The 16011-nt window shown below is 40.2% G+C and overlaps 1 pseudogene; it reads right to left on the reverse strand.

Annotated features, from left to right (window-relative positions):
* Nucleotides 1-537: 537 nt before the first annotated feature.
* On the reverse strand, nt 538-15165 carry LOC114050918 (annotated as a pseudogene).
* Nucleotides 15166-16011: the final 846 nt, after the last annotated feature.

Raw genomic sequence — 16011 nt, forward strand, 5'->3', positions numbered from 1 at the left:
GCAGCTGCAAAAATTCTAGCAATTGGAGTTGGAGTGTGGGTCAGAGGGGACAGAGGCAGGGACAGAGTTAACCGTTTGTGATGTCTGAGTGGTTTATTAAAAGGAGCCCGTGTAAATCAGCTCCCTTCCCTCTCCTCCATTTACAGCATGGTGATCAAGTGGAATAGTGGAAAGAGGGTTGGATTTTTTCCTTTTTATATTTCTATTTTTTAATATTCATATATTGGGGCAGGGGGATCATGGTCAAATTATTTATGGATAAGGTTATATGACCAAAAATTTGGAGACCACTGGATTAGAGTACTCTGGAAAAACACTAGACTCATAGTCAGAGGATCTGCATTTTTTCCTTCAATATAAAAGCCCTATTTGAATGACAATTACTGTAATGACACCCAATTCACAGCAATTTTGTGAGGGTCAAAATTCTAAGGTGACAATATAATAAATATAATTCTATTTTCACTGTTTCCAAAATAATTTTTCCTATCAATGATCTGGGACCTAGTTTTCATTCTCCTGTATAGTCTTGGTACCCTAGGCAGCAAGGAGGCCAACTTGTATCCATTTGGAGCATCTCTTTGGATGGTGGATGGCTTTCCAATATACTGGTGACGATCTCCTCGGAAGGATGTTTCACAGGCTTCGTGGCCACACCCTAGACATGTGGCCAGCAACTGAGCTGGGCTTTGTATTTGTGGAAGGCATGACCTCGGGTGGGTCATGGGATGGGTCATGGATGGTAGGATGGGTTTATCAGTATGACCTCTTCCAGGAATAACAACAACCTCAGGTCTGTTTGCAGAGAAGATTACTTTCTTGGAGCTTGAAAGTAGCTTCATTTATGTTTTCTTTATTTCAGGTTAGTGGGAGATAGCTATGAAATAGTTTTCAGATATGCATGTAAGTTTACCCCAGACATAAAACTTTTCTTATACCTCTCGGTATAGAGCATACCTTTGCCAGTGCCAAGCTGAGCTTTCTTACCACAATATACAAAGTGGCCAGGAGGAATGCCTTTAGCAATAATGAACAACACTGCCCTATGCTTAAGCTGATAAGGATCCCCCAAAGCTACTTTTGCAAGGGGAGCCTCTTGGCCTGGATGACTAATTATATCCTTCACAATACTTTTGATATAACCATGCTTCTCAGCAATGTCTCTGGGTTGCCCAAAGTTTGGCAACCCATTTTCTGTGCTTTAGGTGGGCATGGAAAACAAAGCTTTCCTCTGGCTGTAGATCACCAGGCCATCATGAGTAGCCTAGCTCTAGAATAGTTAAAAAGAGGAAGAATACAGGATTTAAAGACAGAGGACCTGAATTCAAATCCTCCTTCTTCTTATTACAAATGTGACCATGAGCAAATGAATTAACCTTTTTGGGCCTTCATTAACAAGCATTTATTTAATGCCTACTATATGTCAGGCACTGTGCTAAGCACTGGATATATAAAGAAAGGGAAAAACCCCCACAACAACAATCCTTGCTTCCAAGGAACTCATATTCTAATGATTTTCACATTTATAAAAAAGGGAATATTAGACTAAGTGACCTCAGCTCTGATGCTATGGTTCTGTTAAGAAAAATGGAAGAGATCATATACTCTTTTTTTTAACCAAACAAGGGGCCAACTAGATGATATAGTGAATATAATATTATATTTAGAGTCAGGAAGATGTGAATTTGAAACCTTTCCCAGATACCTATTAGTTATATGAACTTGTGTAATTCGCTTAACCTCTATCTGCCTCAATTTCCTTACCTGTTGTTGTTGTTGTGTTGTTTCAGTCATGTCCAACTCTTCATGATCCTACTTGGGGTTTTCTTGGCAAAGATACTACAGTGGTTTGCCATTTCCTTCTCCAGCTCATTTTACAGATGAAGAAACTGAGGCAAGCAGGATCAAGTGACTTGCCCAGGGTCACACAGCTAGCAAGTGTCTGAGGTAGGAGTTGAATTCATGAGGATGAGTTTTCCTGACTTCAGGACTAGCACTCTATCCACTGTACCACCTAGCTGCCACTTCCCTACCTGTAAAATACAGTTAATCATAGCATTTACCTCTCAGGGTTGCTGCAAGAAGAAGATGAGATAATATGTACAGAGTGCTTTGTATACCTTAAAGCAATAAGTAATTTTTAATTATTATTATTATTATTGTTATTATTATATGACTTTCATTTACATGCACATATTCCCTTTCCAATTCCAATCTGCCAGGCTCCTTTTTACTCAGTGAATCTTTTCATTGTCCTCTACTTCATAACTGTCACCTCCACATATGAGGAGGACATGTTTTTTTTCATAAATTGCTGAACGGTCTCTGTCTCCCCCATCTCAAATCAGGAGACCAATTTGTGGGAGGAGAGAGAAGAAGGAAATGTGACAGATTGGAAATACTCAGCCTAAATGTCTCTTTACTGATAAGTAGGGACATCATTATCATGAAGACTATATTAAGGGCTCTGTTATACCTGACACTGAAAAGGAGTCAAATAGTTACATAGATACTTTGTCTGCCTTTGGAAAGTTTATAGTCTAAAAGCCAAAAGTTCACGTTAGCTAGACTTCTATTGCTTTTGAAATATTTGTCCTCCTGGTTTATCGGTCTTGTTCTTCACTTGGATTTCAAAGCTCTTGAACAGGGCCCAACCCATCCATCTGAATCTGTCTATATGCCAAGAACTTTCAAACACTTCTTTGGAGACTGCGTTAGGTCAGGGGTTGGAGGGAGGTTCCATTTAGGTCTCTGAGATAGACCAATTGATGCCATTGCACTTCTCTTTTGTCCCAATATCTGTTTCTTTGTCCTTTTGGTCCACCCCATGACCCACCAGTCCACACTGTTCAAACCCTCCCTAAATATTCACATCCCCCTAGCTCACACATGAAATGTTTTTATTCACCTATTCACCCTCTTTTCAGTTCTCAAATTCTGCAACTCTACACATACAGGTATCCACTAGTTTCAGGAATTGCCAATAGCTAAAGCTGTAAATGAAGATTAAGGGGCTTTGAAGGATCTGTATGCAGAAAAGTAATGGGATCCCTGGGTTTAGAGCTGAAAAGGAATGTGGGATGATCCTCTAGTCCCAGGGTACTTAACCTTCTTGTGTGTCATGGACCCCTTTGGCACTCTAGTGAAGCCTATGGTCCCCTTCTCAGAATAATGTTTTTAAATAATTGAAGGAAATGATAAATTTCAGTTAGAAGTTAGTAAAAATAAAAATATATTTTCCCCATCCAAGTTTACAGACTCCTTGAAATCTACCCACAGATTTCAGATTAAGAACCCCTTGGCTAGCCTAATCCCTACATTTTACAAATTAGGAAACTGAGGCACAAAGTGCTTTTTCCGAGGTCAAAGAGATCATTTGTCCTGATTTGCCTGGACTGTTTCCAGCTCAAAGTCCTCTGCTTTGTTTTCTATAGCACAAGCCTTTTCTAGACCCACAAAGGCATGCAATGAAGCTTGGGCCAATTTAACTTCAATTAGTTCCCTACTTTGGAGCTACTCTTGAGGGCTTTATATTTTATTCAGTGTGTTAAATGGTAGCAGCTGAGTATGGAAGAGTTATCTGGGAATAGGTGCCTCAAATCAGGGCTTAAGTTGGGAGGAAAAAATAATAAGTAAAATAGTTTGCTTTCTGTTTACAGGATCCATATCTTGCTATCCTGTTAGATCCACCAGATTCCTCCAGCCATGTCCACTATTGACCTTCTTCTAAGCTCCAATACCTTCCATGTGACTTTGGATGATTTGGACACTCTCTGTTGCTTCCTATTACGACCCCCTTTCTCTAATCAGGCAACTCAGATGTCACTTCTTTTGAGAAGGCTTCTTTGATCCCCTTGATATCTCATACTTTCTCCTTTGTCCAATGACCTTCTATTTACTTATAAATGTCTATATTGTGTCCCCTCAGTACATTGTGGGCTCTTTGCAGACAAGGACAGTAGTATCATTTTTGTATTTGTATTGAACACCAGGGATAGCATGATGTATATAGTAGGAACTTAATATATGTTTGTTGAGTTGAACTTCATCCCTTCCAGTCCCTCTTCTTCCTAAAGTACTCATCACCTCATGTCATCCCTGTTGTCAAATAATAGGCAATTAATGCTGGGCTTTTGATAAAGCATCTCACACTATTCTCATGGAAAACACGGAGCATTGTGGACTAGGCAGTAACACATTTAGATAAATTTGGAACTGGTTGAATATCAGATCTTAAGGAGTAGTCATTAGAAAGTCATGAATAAAGCATGGGCCATAAACATCTGTCATCATTAATGGTTCAGTAGCAGTTTAACAAGAGGTCTCCAATGGAGTACCTTGGGGATCTTTGCTTGGCCTTGTCCTATTTAGCTTTTTCTTTTTTTAAACCAGTGGCTTAGATAAGGGCATAGAGGATATGATAATCAAATTTTAAAATGACACTAACGTAGGTAAGGTAGCTAACCCATTAAAGGAATAACAGACTTAGGACCTACAAACATCTTGACAGGCTTGAGTGTTGGGCTCAATCTAACAACAGGAAATCCAATAGCTATAAATGTACACTTATACTTGAGTTCAAAATATCATGTTGGCGCTGCCAATGGTTCAATAGCAGAATCTGATAAGATTTTATTAGTGGAAATTTCACAAAAAGGAGGCATTAACATCCATTTACTTTACCACTGCACTCTAAGTACCATGGGATTTTTTTTCCATTTGACTTAAAGCTAAAACTTTCCATATGTGTTGTCTCCCCTCCCACTAGAATATGAGTTCCTTCAGGGCAGAGACTGTCTTTTTTATTTGCATTCCCCATGCTTAGTGCAGTATTTTGTGCATAAGAAGTATAATAAATGCTTTATTCCTTCCTTTCTTCATTCACCGGACACTTGTGCAATCCTAGGCAAATTATTTAAATTCTCTGTAAAATGAGGGAATTTGATTCAATGGCCTCTAAGGTCCTTTCAGTTCTAAATCTAAGGTCCTATGATTTTATGATAGCCTCATAGTAATCTGTCCTGGTCAGACCACATTTGGAGTACTGCGATCAGTTCTGGGTACCAAAGTTTAGGGAGGGCATTGATAGCTGCCTAAAGGATGCCAATCAGAATATGGAAGGGCCTTAAATCTATGTCACTTGAGAATAGGTTGAAAGAACTGAAATGTTTAGCACGGAGAAGAAAAGACTCCAGGGGACCAGAAAGGCAATCATTTGGAAGAGGGATTAGAATTGTTCTGCTTGGTCTCAGAAGGCAGAACTGGCAGCAAAGGGAAAATTTAGAAATGATATTAGAATGTTCTAACAATTAGAGCTGTCTAAAAGTGGAACAGACTGTCCCAGGAGTTAGTGGAGTTCCTCTCATTAAAAGTCTTCAAGATGATGTTTGATGACCACTTGTCAGGTATGGTATAATGGGGGTTCTTTTTTGGGTATGGGCTGGTCTAGATGGCTGCTGACGTTTCTTCCAACTCTAAAAATGAATGATTCTATGTTAACTAATGCTACTGTAGAGGGACTTTTTTTGTTCTGACTCAAGTTGGACTAGAAGGACTATGAGGGCCCTTCAAACTCTGATTCCTCGGCACTGGGCAGTTTGCCCATCCATTTGCCTGCATCTGGCTTTTGCTCCTAACTCTGTTTGGTTGGGTACCTACTATAGCTCTCCCCTCCTCTTGTTCCTTTGTGTAGTGTGAATCTCTAGGATTTCTTTATTGTTAAGGGCACCACCATCCTCTCAATCACACAAGTTTATAATCTAGGTGTTATCCTCAACTCTTCCTTCTCCCACCCCTTATATCAAATACATTGCCAAGGCCAGATGATTTTACTTTCATCACATATCTTCCAGATGCCCCCCTCTCTCCTCTGACATTTGCCACCATCATGTTTCAGAACCTCATCCTCTCAAATAATGGTACAAACAGGCTAAGTGCAAGATAAATTGGAAAAAATCAACAAAGGGAAGGCACCAGAATTGAGAGAGATTAGGAAAGGCTTTCTATTGAAGATGGGATTTGAGCTGGCATTTTAAAGAAGTCAGAGAATCCAGGAGGCAGAGGTAAGGAGGGAGAGCATTCCAGGCTGGGGGCGGGGGCAGTCAGTGAAAAACTGCCTGGAGTCAGCAGATGCGTCTTGACTGAAGTGTCTTGTTAGAGGAGTAGCAAGAAGGCCAGTATCACTTGATTGAAGAGCACATGGGGTGTTTGGGGGGAGGTCAAGGTATAAAAAGACTTGAAAGGTGGGGAACAGGTTATGAAGGGCTTTGAATGCCAAACAGAGGATTTGATATTTGGTCCTTGCAGTGATAGGGAGTTACTTGTGTTTATTGAGTAGGGGGTGACATGATCAGACCTGAGGAAGATCACTTTGACAGTTGAATGGACAACAGATTAGAGTGGGGAAAGATGTGACAGAGAGATCAACCAGCAGTCTATTTCAATAGTCCTGGTATGAGGTGATGAGAGCCTGTACCCAGGACGATGGTTCAGAAAACAGATCTCTTTTCTCAAAGAACTCAAATCCAACCTATCTTGTTCCTTACCCCTTAATCTCCAATTCTTAGAAGGCTTCTTTCTGGCTGGAAGCTGGAATGGAGGAAAGTAGTGTGGGATGATGCTGATATAGCCAGGGGATGGGAATGGGATTTCAGAAGGAACTAGTCAGATGCAGTGAGTAAAGTAGGAGCTGTCCAATGTACTTTGGATAGCTTTATTATGTGTTCTGATTACTTGCATGGTGGAGATTTGTCTCTAAATTTAATCTATTCCATTATAATATAGCCTAGAACAAACACATGAGTGGCAGAAGGGAGTAAAGCCTTGTAGGGAGAATAGAGGCCTGAAACCATAAGCCTCTCAAGGTAGTAATGATTTGGGGGTTGAGGGGATGTGATCTCAGAAAAGTAAAGTATTGGGCTTTATCTTGGACACGACCTAGCCCAGAGATTAAGACAACAGGAAGAATCAACAATCTGGACAAGGTTTCCCTGGGACAAGTCTAAAACCCCTCTTATCTCAGTCTTTGAGGGTTCCAGTCTGGAAATCTTTGAAAGAATAATTAACAAAGGTACAATATGAAAGACCAGAGCCATCTCTCCACTAGTGACTGACATGCTGAAGGCCTGTGTCCAATTTTGCAGTCTAAGAGCCATGTCGAAAAAGAGAAAAAAAAAAGATCAGATAAACAATACAAATGATGAAAGGACTAGAGAATAGAACCTACAAGGGAAGATGAAAGGAGAAAGGATTATTTAGCCTAGAGAAGAACAGGCTGAAGGGAAAGTTTAAAATACATTTTCAAGACTTTGATAGATTACTAACAAAGAGGATGTTGGAAACTGGGGGGTTATTTTACCCCCAAGAAACCAAAATTGCATTATTTGGCATCATAGAAGACACTATTTCTCAGGAGCCACAGGCCTTTCATCAACATTGAGTCAGATGAATACAGAACTGGGTCTCTGGGAAAAATCCTAAGTCCAACAGCCTTACTAAAGTGCCTTTTACATTCCCTTGGTTCTCTGCACCCAACCCCATGTCACTCCACCTACTTGGAAGCTCCAGCCACTTCTGTGTTTCCTTGGATCTTTGGGAAGAAGATCGATGAGTGCTCACCATGTAACAAAACTGGCCTATGCCATTAACAGAACTGCTCTATGTACTACATGTACAGAACCCATTCAATTTTAAGCTTTTCAAAGGGCCCTCACACCTATTATCTTGTTGAATGGGTACAATCAACCTGGAAGAGAGGTGTCTTTGTCTCACTGCTGTTACAGGATTATAGATTTAGAGCAGAAGGGGCCTTAGAGATCTTGGCTCTGTTACTTGCTGTGACCTTGGGCAAGATACTTAATATCTTTGAGCTTCAGTTTCTTTTTCAGTAAAATTCAGGAAGTTGAACTAGATGACCTCAGAGGGTCTGTCTAGCTCCAATTCTGGGATCTTTATGATTTATTTGTGTGGAAACTGATGCCCCAAGAGATCAAGTAACTTGCCTGAAAACACACAGATAATAAAAAGTGTCAGGGCTAGGTTCTGATTTGAGAAGATGAAAGTTCTCTTGCTTCAAATCTAATGTGATTTCCACACCATACCTTAGAAGTACAGAAGACCAGTGCTGGAAGGGACCTTAGAGAGAATTCACTTTTACTATTTTGTTTTTCAGAGAAATGAAGTGACTTGAGCAAAGTTGCACAGGTATTTGACACCAAGGACTGTTGACTAACCCTAACCTTAAGAAAAGCACAGCTAAACTCTAGAACCTAGGTTTCCTGGCCCCTGTTTCTGTTATTCCTAGAGCTCATACGAATTACTCCTTAATACCTCCTTGAGGGCAGAGAATGTCTTTTGCCTCTTTTTGGATCCTCAATGCTCAGCACAGTGCTTGGCACATAGTAACTGTTTAGTCAATGCTTACTGATGGATTGATTATCATGGGCTGAAAGAATTGTCTGCTTTCTTTGTTGAGACTTTTGTGGAGCTGAGCTTCCTGAGTTCTTTGGGTTGTACCTTCAAGGGAGATGAACGCCTCACTGAAGCACTAAGCCACATCAAAGGGGATGGGAGAAATTGCTTTGCCAAGAAAATTACTCTCATTCATCAAGATGGCGATGAAAGGGGTGGGGGGAGAGGCAGGCAGAGGACTTTCAGGGTGATTTATCTTGTTCACTTTCTGCAGGAAAACAGTTACAACTTTGCTTTGACTTAGCCTGGAGGCTCTGGCTTCTAGCATGTTCTAGGAAAGAGATGTGACCAGTCCAGGGCACTAGTTACTGATGGTCAGTGAAAATTCCTTGGAATTTCCGGGATGCTTCTGATTCACAATTCAATTCAATGAATATTTATTAAAAGTTCCTTCTATGTGCCAGGCACTGTGCTAGGCACTAGAGATATAGAAAGAAAAATAACGGAGTTGTTGCTCTCAAGAAGCTCACATTCTATTTGCATTCAATACTTTCTCTTCATTTGCTTTTCCAACGTGGAAACAGGTTCATGTAGGTTGTTTCCCACTGCTTATTAGGTTTGGAGAGGGTGGTAGGAGAGAGAGCCCAGTGGGGACCTGCCACTTAGGAGATAGAGGAGCCTTTGGAGATTACAGAGATTAATAGGGAGGCTCCTATTTCCTGCAGCCATCTTTGGGGTGCAGGAGATAGAAGTTGATAATACCACCAGGTGCAAGAGATACACCTAAACCAGGGGTGCTACTGTATCAACTCATTGTGATATTTGGGGTGAGTTGTATTTCCTCTTCTATTACATGAGGTTATTGGATTAGGTATTCTAACATCCTTCCCAAGTCTGACAGTCTATGATTCTATGAATTAGAAATTCTATGAAATGGAAGTTGCTGAGAGAATACTGATTAAGGGAGTGAATGGAGTTCAGTTACTTAGTAAATATTTGTTAAATTTAGCTGAATGCGAGCTTAACCTGGGAAGGCTTCTGGAGAAGGTGAAGTCTTAGGCAGGATCTGAAAGAAAGTAAATAATGGAGAGGTACATAGAGGACATTTAAGGCAGGGGAAATAATATGAAAAAAGGCATGGGGGAGTTAAATGCCAGGCTGAGGAATTATGCTCGATACCACAGACCCCAGGAACTCATAGTCACTCTGAAGCCCCTGGAGAGCCAAGTTATGTGGATCAACAGGGGCTGTGTGACTCAGACAAGGATTTTGCCTGTCTCCTTCAGGGCCTATTTCTCATCCTCTGGGCTTCCTGCCTGGGGAGGAAAGTTCCCTCTGCTCAGAGTGATTTCTTTCCCATTAGTGTCACACATTTCTGGCAAGTCACAGAGTGCTGGATCCAAGGCTCCCTGCACTGTCCTCTCTGCCAGACCCTGCAATCCATCACCCACATTGACAAGACTGAAAACCAAGCTGTATGGGCCAAAAACGGAACAGTACTGCATGCCAATCCTTGCTACCAGGTCGATTAGCAGCAAGGAGGGAAAGCATTAGAGGGCAGGCCAAGAACACGTCTGAGGATCTCCAAGCGTCTTTGCTCAGCAACTTTGTTCAGGAGGGTGTCTTAGCCCAAATTCTATTTCATAAGGGTAAAAGTATCTGAATTTTCTGCTGTGGATCATCTTTTCCTCTATAGCTCTGGGGTAGCGGGGAGGGGGAAAGGGAAAGGGAAAGGGGGACTAGAACTGGGGAGAGGAAGAAGCTAAGGCATGAAAGGAATAGGAAGGAAAGAGGAAGAGAAGGGAGAGAAGTTAGTAGTTTAAATTTAGAGTGAAAGGATGCTTTGGGGATGAAAGTTGTGTAGACAAGTTATAATTTGCCATAGGCTGGTGGTTGGGAAATACTAGTTTAAGAGACCAGTATTTTTAATATTAAATTTTTTTTATTAGAATTCTTTAGAATTGTCAGCAACTGTACAACATATTAAAAAAGAACCTAACACACAGAATAACATCATTTAAAATTGAACCACATATGTAGAAGTATATATAATAAATATAGAAGTATATATATGTGTGTGTGTGCACATATATATGTATATATACACATACATATACATACATACATGTGTGTATCTATATATTATATGTATAATATATGTAAATATATATAAAATATATAACATATGTAAGAAGCTTTTCCTAGTCCTCCTTAAACTTAGTGCCTTCTCTCTGAGATTATCTCCAATTTTTCCTGTCTATAATTTGTTTCTACATAGTTGTTTTCATGTTGTATCTCTCTCCCATTAGGTTGTAAGCTCCCTGAGGGCAGATTTTTGCCTCTTTGTCCCTCCAGTACTTAGCACAAGACCTGGCACAGAGTAGTCACTCAGCAAATGCTTGTTGATTTGATGAAGTGACTATGTAAATATTTCCAAGAACTTAAAGATTTGGGGATAGTCAACAGATATTATGCCATAGTTAAACACTTACAAAAACACCCGAAAGCAATTTTAGACATCCATCCACTGCAAAGTAACTTTTTATTTAAAACTTTTTAAAATTTTATGAAAATTTAACCTTTTAAGAATGATATTTTCAGTACAAGTCCCTGAAGTTATCTAGATACCTACAATTAGTAACTGTTTTTTCTACTATAACTAATACAATAGCTAACCTAGACCAGAATTATGAGACAGCAGGAAAAATCATGGAACTGTATCATAGAATTTTAGAGACTGCTTTATTTATAGAGGAGATGAAACCCCTTAGAGGTAGAGTCCAATCCCCTCACATCACAGGCACCTGAAGCAGTGCTGCATCATGGGAAGACGGCTGGATTTGGAGTCAAAGGACCTGGATGGGAACCCTCACTTGTTATCTGTATGACCTTGGTCAAGTCTCTTAATATCTCTGAGCCTCAGCTCTCTCAAATGTAAAATGAGAGGCATTAGAATCCAAACTTCACAGAGCAAATCCCCTTAATAAAAGGATTTGTTCTGTAAAACTTGGACTCAGTCAAAAGGCCATACTCAAGGACTTAGAAGGTCACATGTGGCCTCAAGGCCACAGGTTTCCCATCCCTGAACTGGATGATCTCTATGGTACCTTTCAGCTTAAAATCTGTGATTTGATCAAGGCCACACAGTAAGTTTTGAGGAAATCTGGGGATCCTTAAAGAAAGAGTGCATTTCAGGCATTGGGGACAGCCAGTGCAAAAGTGTGGAGAGAGGAGACGTATGAGGAACAAGAAGGCCAGTTTGCTTGGACTCTAGAGTATGTGAAACAGAGTGATGTGTAATAAGTATGGAAAGGTGGGATGGTAAATAGAGGAGTCTACAGTTGATCCTAGAGGGAACTGGGAGCTACTAGAGTTTATTGAGCAGGGGAGGGACATGGTCAGATCTGTGATTTAGTCACAAGTTATTTGGGCCAAAGAGGCAGCAAATGTTTCATGCCAATTCTAGCCAGAAGGTTGATTTGTAGCAAGAAGGGAGGCAAGGCGTTGGAAGGCAGGCCAGGAATACATCTGAGTCCCACTTTGGCAGATACGTGGAGGATGAATTGGAGTGTGAAGAGACTTGAGGCAAGGGGAATAATTTTTTAAAATAAATCTATTTACTTATTTTTAGATTCCAACGTTCCCTGCCATAAGATTTTGAGTTCCAAATTCTCTCCCCATCTCTCCCCTCCCCCACCCCAAGATGGCATGTAAATTGATATAGGCTCAACATATACATTCATATTAAACTTGTTTTCACATTAGTCATGTTGTAAAGAAGAATTAGAACCAAAGGGAAAAATCACAAGAAAGAAGAAACAAAGAGTGAGAGAGAGAGAGAGAGAGAAAGAGAGAGAGAGAGAGAAAGAGAGAGAGAGAGAGAGAGGGAGAGAGAGAGAGAGAGAGAGAGAGAGAGAGAGAGAGAGAGAGAGAGAGAGATATCAAATAAATATGCTTCGACCAGCATTCAGACTCCATAGTTCTTTTTCTGGACATGGATAGCATTTTCTGTCATGAGACCTTTGGAGATGGTTTAGATATTTGCATTGCTAGGAAGAGATAAGTCTATCAAAATTAGTCATCACATAATGTGGCTGTTACTGTGTACAACATTCTCCTGTTTCTGCTCACTTCACTCAGTATCAGTTCACATAAGTATTTCCAGGTTTTTCTGAAGTCTGCCTGCTCATCATTTCTTATAGCACAATAGTATTCCATTACATTCATATACCACAACTTGTTCAGCCATTCCCCAGTTGATAGCCATCCCCTCAATTTCCAATTCTTTGCCACCACAAAAAGAGCTGCTATAAATATTTTTGTACATGTAGGCCCCTTTCCCCATTTGTGTGATCTCTTTCAGATACAGAACTAGAAGTGGTATTGCTGGGTCAAAGGTTATGCAAAGTTTTGTAGCCCTTTGTGCATAGTTCCAAATTGCTCTCCAGAATGGTTGGATCAATTCACAACTCCACCAACAATGCATTAGTGTTCCAATTTTCCCACATCTGCTCCAGCATTTATCATTTTCCTGTTTTGTCATGTTAGCCAATCTGATATGTGTGATGTGGTACCTCAGAGTTGTTTTGATTTGCATTTCTTTAATCAATAGTTATTTAGAACATTTTTTTCATATGACTTTAGATAACTTTAATTTCTTCATCTGAAAAGGCAGGGGGAATAATTAACAGGTCATAGAATGAGTCCAGGCAAATGGTGGTGAGAGCCCATGGTGGCTTTATGAGTGGAGAGAAGGGGACAAGAAGTGAGAGGTATGGAGATAGGTAGAGAGACTTGGCTACTGATTAGATATGTGGGGTGAGTAAGAACAGAGTGAGATAAAAATTTATAATAACAATAGTAGTTAACATTTATGTAGCACTAACTATGTGCCAGGCACTGTGCTAAGCACCTTACAATTATTATCTCATTTGATCCTCAAAACAACTCTAGGAAATAGGTGCTATTTTACACATGAGGAAACAGAGGCGAACAGAGGCTAAGTGACTTGCCCAGGGTCACAGCTAGTAAGTATCTGATGCTGGATTTGGACTCAGGTCTTCCTGACTTCAATAGGAGAAGAGATAATTTCTGCAATCCTCCCTGATCCCAAACTTGAAGAGAAAATAGTTATGTAGCAGAGATAGAGTAATTACATCTAATTCCATAAGATGAGATGGCAGAACCCCTGGGCAATGTAAAAACCTGAATCGACACTTGATAATCTCAGTATTTAGAGTGCACATTCAATTTCCCCCATTCCTACCCAATTTCAGTGAGCACAAGAAAACTCACAGGCTGTGCCTGGGGGAACATGGAAGTCTGATAGTAGAGATGTGACCAGGACAGGCCCAGTCATACTCCCAAAGAAGAGGCAGATGCTGATTCCATCTAGTCTTGTGAAAGGAGGATAGGAGATGGTCTGAAAAAATTTTGGATTCAGGCAGCTGTGTTCAGAGTGACAGGATGTGGGTAACAGCTCATCAGGCTTGACAGAAATGGGACTGGAAAATCAGCCAGGGCCAATTCTGTTGCCCCACCTCCCCCAAGGTTACTCATGGAAGGGACCTGGCTCATCAGTGCCTGTATAGGTCAACATGAGAAGGCGGAGGCAGGTCTGTAGCCCAGATTTGGAAATATGGTCACCAGTGAAGGGACAGGGGTCAAAGGGCAAGTGCCAAGAATACAAGAAAAAGACTGAGACACCGCAAATATCAAGAGAGGGAAAATCTCAGTGAAAGCTCAGGGTACAAATAAACAAACAGGGAAGAGCCTAAAAACAGAAAGAAAAATGAGTAAAACCTCAAAGAAAAAACCAAAGCACCAAATATACTATAATGGGAAGGGAAGTGAACCAATAGAGAATGATAGATAAAAGATAGGCTTCTATGGATTCCCCATAGATTATGGAACAACAGCAGGGTACTTCTGAATGGTACAAAAGGGAAATGAAATTCATTAAAGAAGAACTTAGGAATGAATTTAGGTCAGAAATTAGAGCTCTTAATGCAGAAGTTTTAAAAGTAAATTTTTACTAATATCTTTGGTTTTTTCCGTCAATTATGTTAACTTTCATATCCCTCCTCCAACACCAGTTTTGAAGAAAAAAATTCTATACTCTGAATTTTAGCACATCTGCCAGAAACAATTTTTAATAAATTTAGTAAATTTAATTTTTTAAATTTAAATTTAAGTTTTAATGTAGTAAATTTAATAAAAATAATTAATACATTTAATAAATTTTAAAAGAAAATGAATTTTAATAAATTAAAATATACATTTAATAAATTAATAAATAATTAATACCAAGCATTTCTAACTCAGAGAAAGAGCAATGCCCAAAATGACACAGCCTCCTCCCTTATGCCCTCAGACAACTCTCTACTCCCAAAACAATCCCAGGTAACATTTGTAGGAATACTTAATGAGAGAAATGTCACAGTATGTTAAAATACATTTTGAGGGTTAACATTCTACAGCAATAGGACTCAAGAGTGTTGAGTATAGCAGTGTGCTCCTAGCTACCAGACCTACTTCCAGCCCAACCACCGTGGCCATCACTGAGGAGAGAAATCAGTGTAAAGGGGAGGTCCACTTGCATCATCACCACCAGCAGCAATTGCTGACTAACTGTCACCAACAGGCAGGTAGAGTCCTGGTAGTGGCAGTATCCTCCAGACCACTGATTCTGTTTCCAGCATAGTACCCCCCAGCCAACATCTGGGGCAGTAGCTGTTGTGGAAAGGGGCCAATCATTCCCGCCAGTTGCTTCAATCAATTGTCACTCAGTGGACAGGTGAACCAATGTAGCTTAAATAACAAGGCACCTGGAGTTGAGAAACAGAAGACAGCCTGCGTCAGACAAGTCAAGCCACCACCTTGAGCACCAGCTCCCCTCACACCCTGATGAAGGTCTGGAACTCAAGAACCTTGAAAATAGCAGTGCTTCATGTATAATCTGTATCAGATTGCTTGCCGTCTTGGGGAACGTACGGGGAGGAAGGGAGAGAGAGAGAAAATTTTGGAACTCAAAACTCTTATTAAAAAATGAATGTTGAAAATTGTCTTTACATGGAATTAGGAAAAATAAAATATTACTTACATAAAAAAGAAGGAAAATAGAAGTGTTTCTGCCCCACGCTGCCCTCAGCCATAATCCTGGGAACCTCTATGGAGATGAAGCCTGGCAAATGCTCTTGCAGGTGCTGCAGTGGCCCCACTTTTTGAAGACCTGGAAAAGAAAGTTCTTTCCACTAAAGTCCTTTCACCGTCAATGTCAGAAACTGATATGATGTTATCGGTAGAAATGGCATTAAAGAAGAGGCATTACTATCTGTTTTGCTGCTGAATCAAGGACCATAGGATCTTTGCATTTGACTTGCAGCTAACACTTTCCGTGTGTTGTCTCTCCCATTAGAATGTGAGCTTCTTTCCAATCTGTATCCCTACCTCTTAGTAGTGTTTTGTACATTGTAAGTGATTAATAAATGGTTTATTCATTTATTCACTCATTCCCCTCAAGGACTGAAAGGGCTTCCTCCTTGTGATCAATATCATAATCCTTTCTAAATGGAAAAGGGAGGATTGTTTCAAGGGATGGTA

Source organism: Vombatus ursinus, unplaced genomic scaffold, assembly GCF_900497805.2.
Source record: "Vombatus ursinus unplaced genomic scaffold, bare-nosed wombat genome assembly UNPS02014801.1, whole genome shotgun sequence".
NCBI classification, from domain to species: Eukaryota; Metazoa; Chordata; class Mammalia; order Diprotodontia; family Vombatidae; genus Vombatus; species Vombatus ursinus.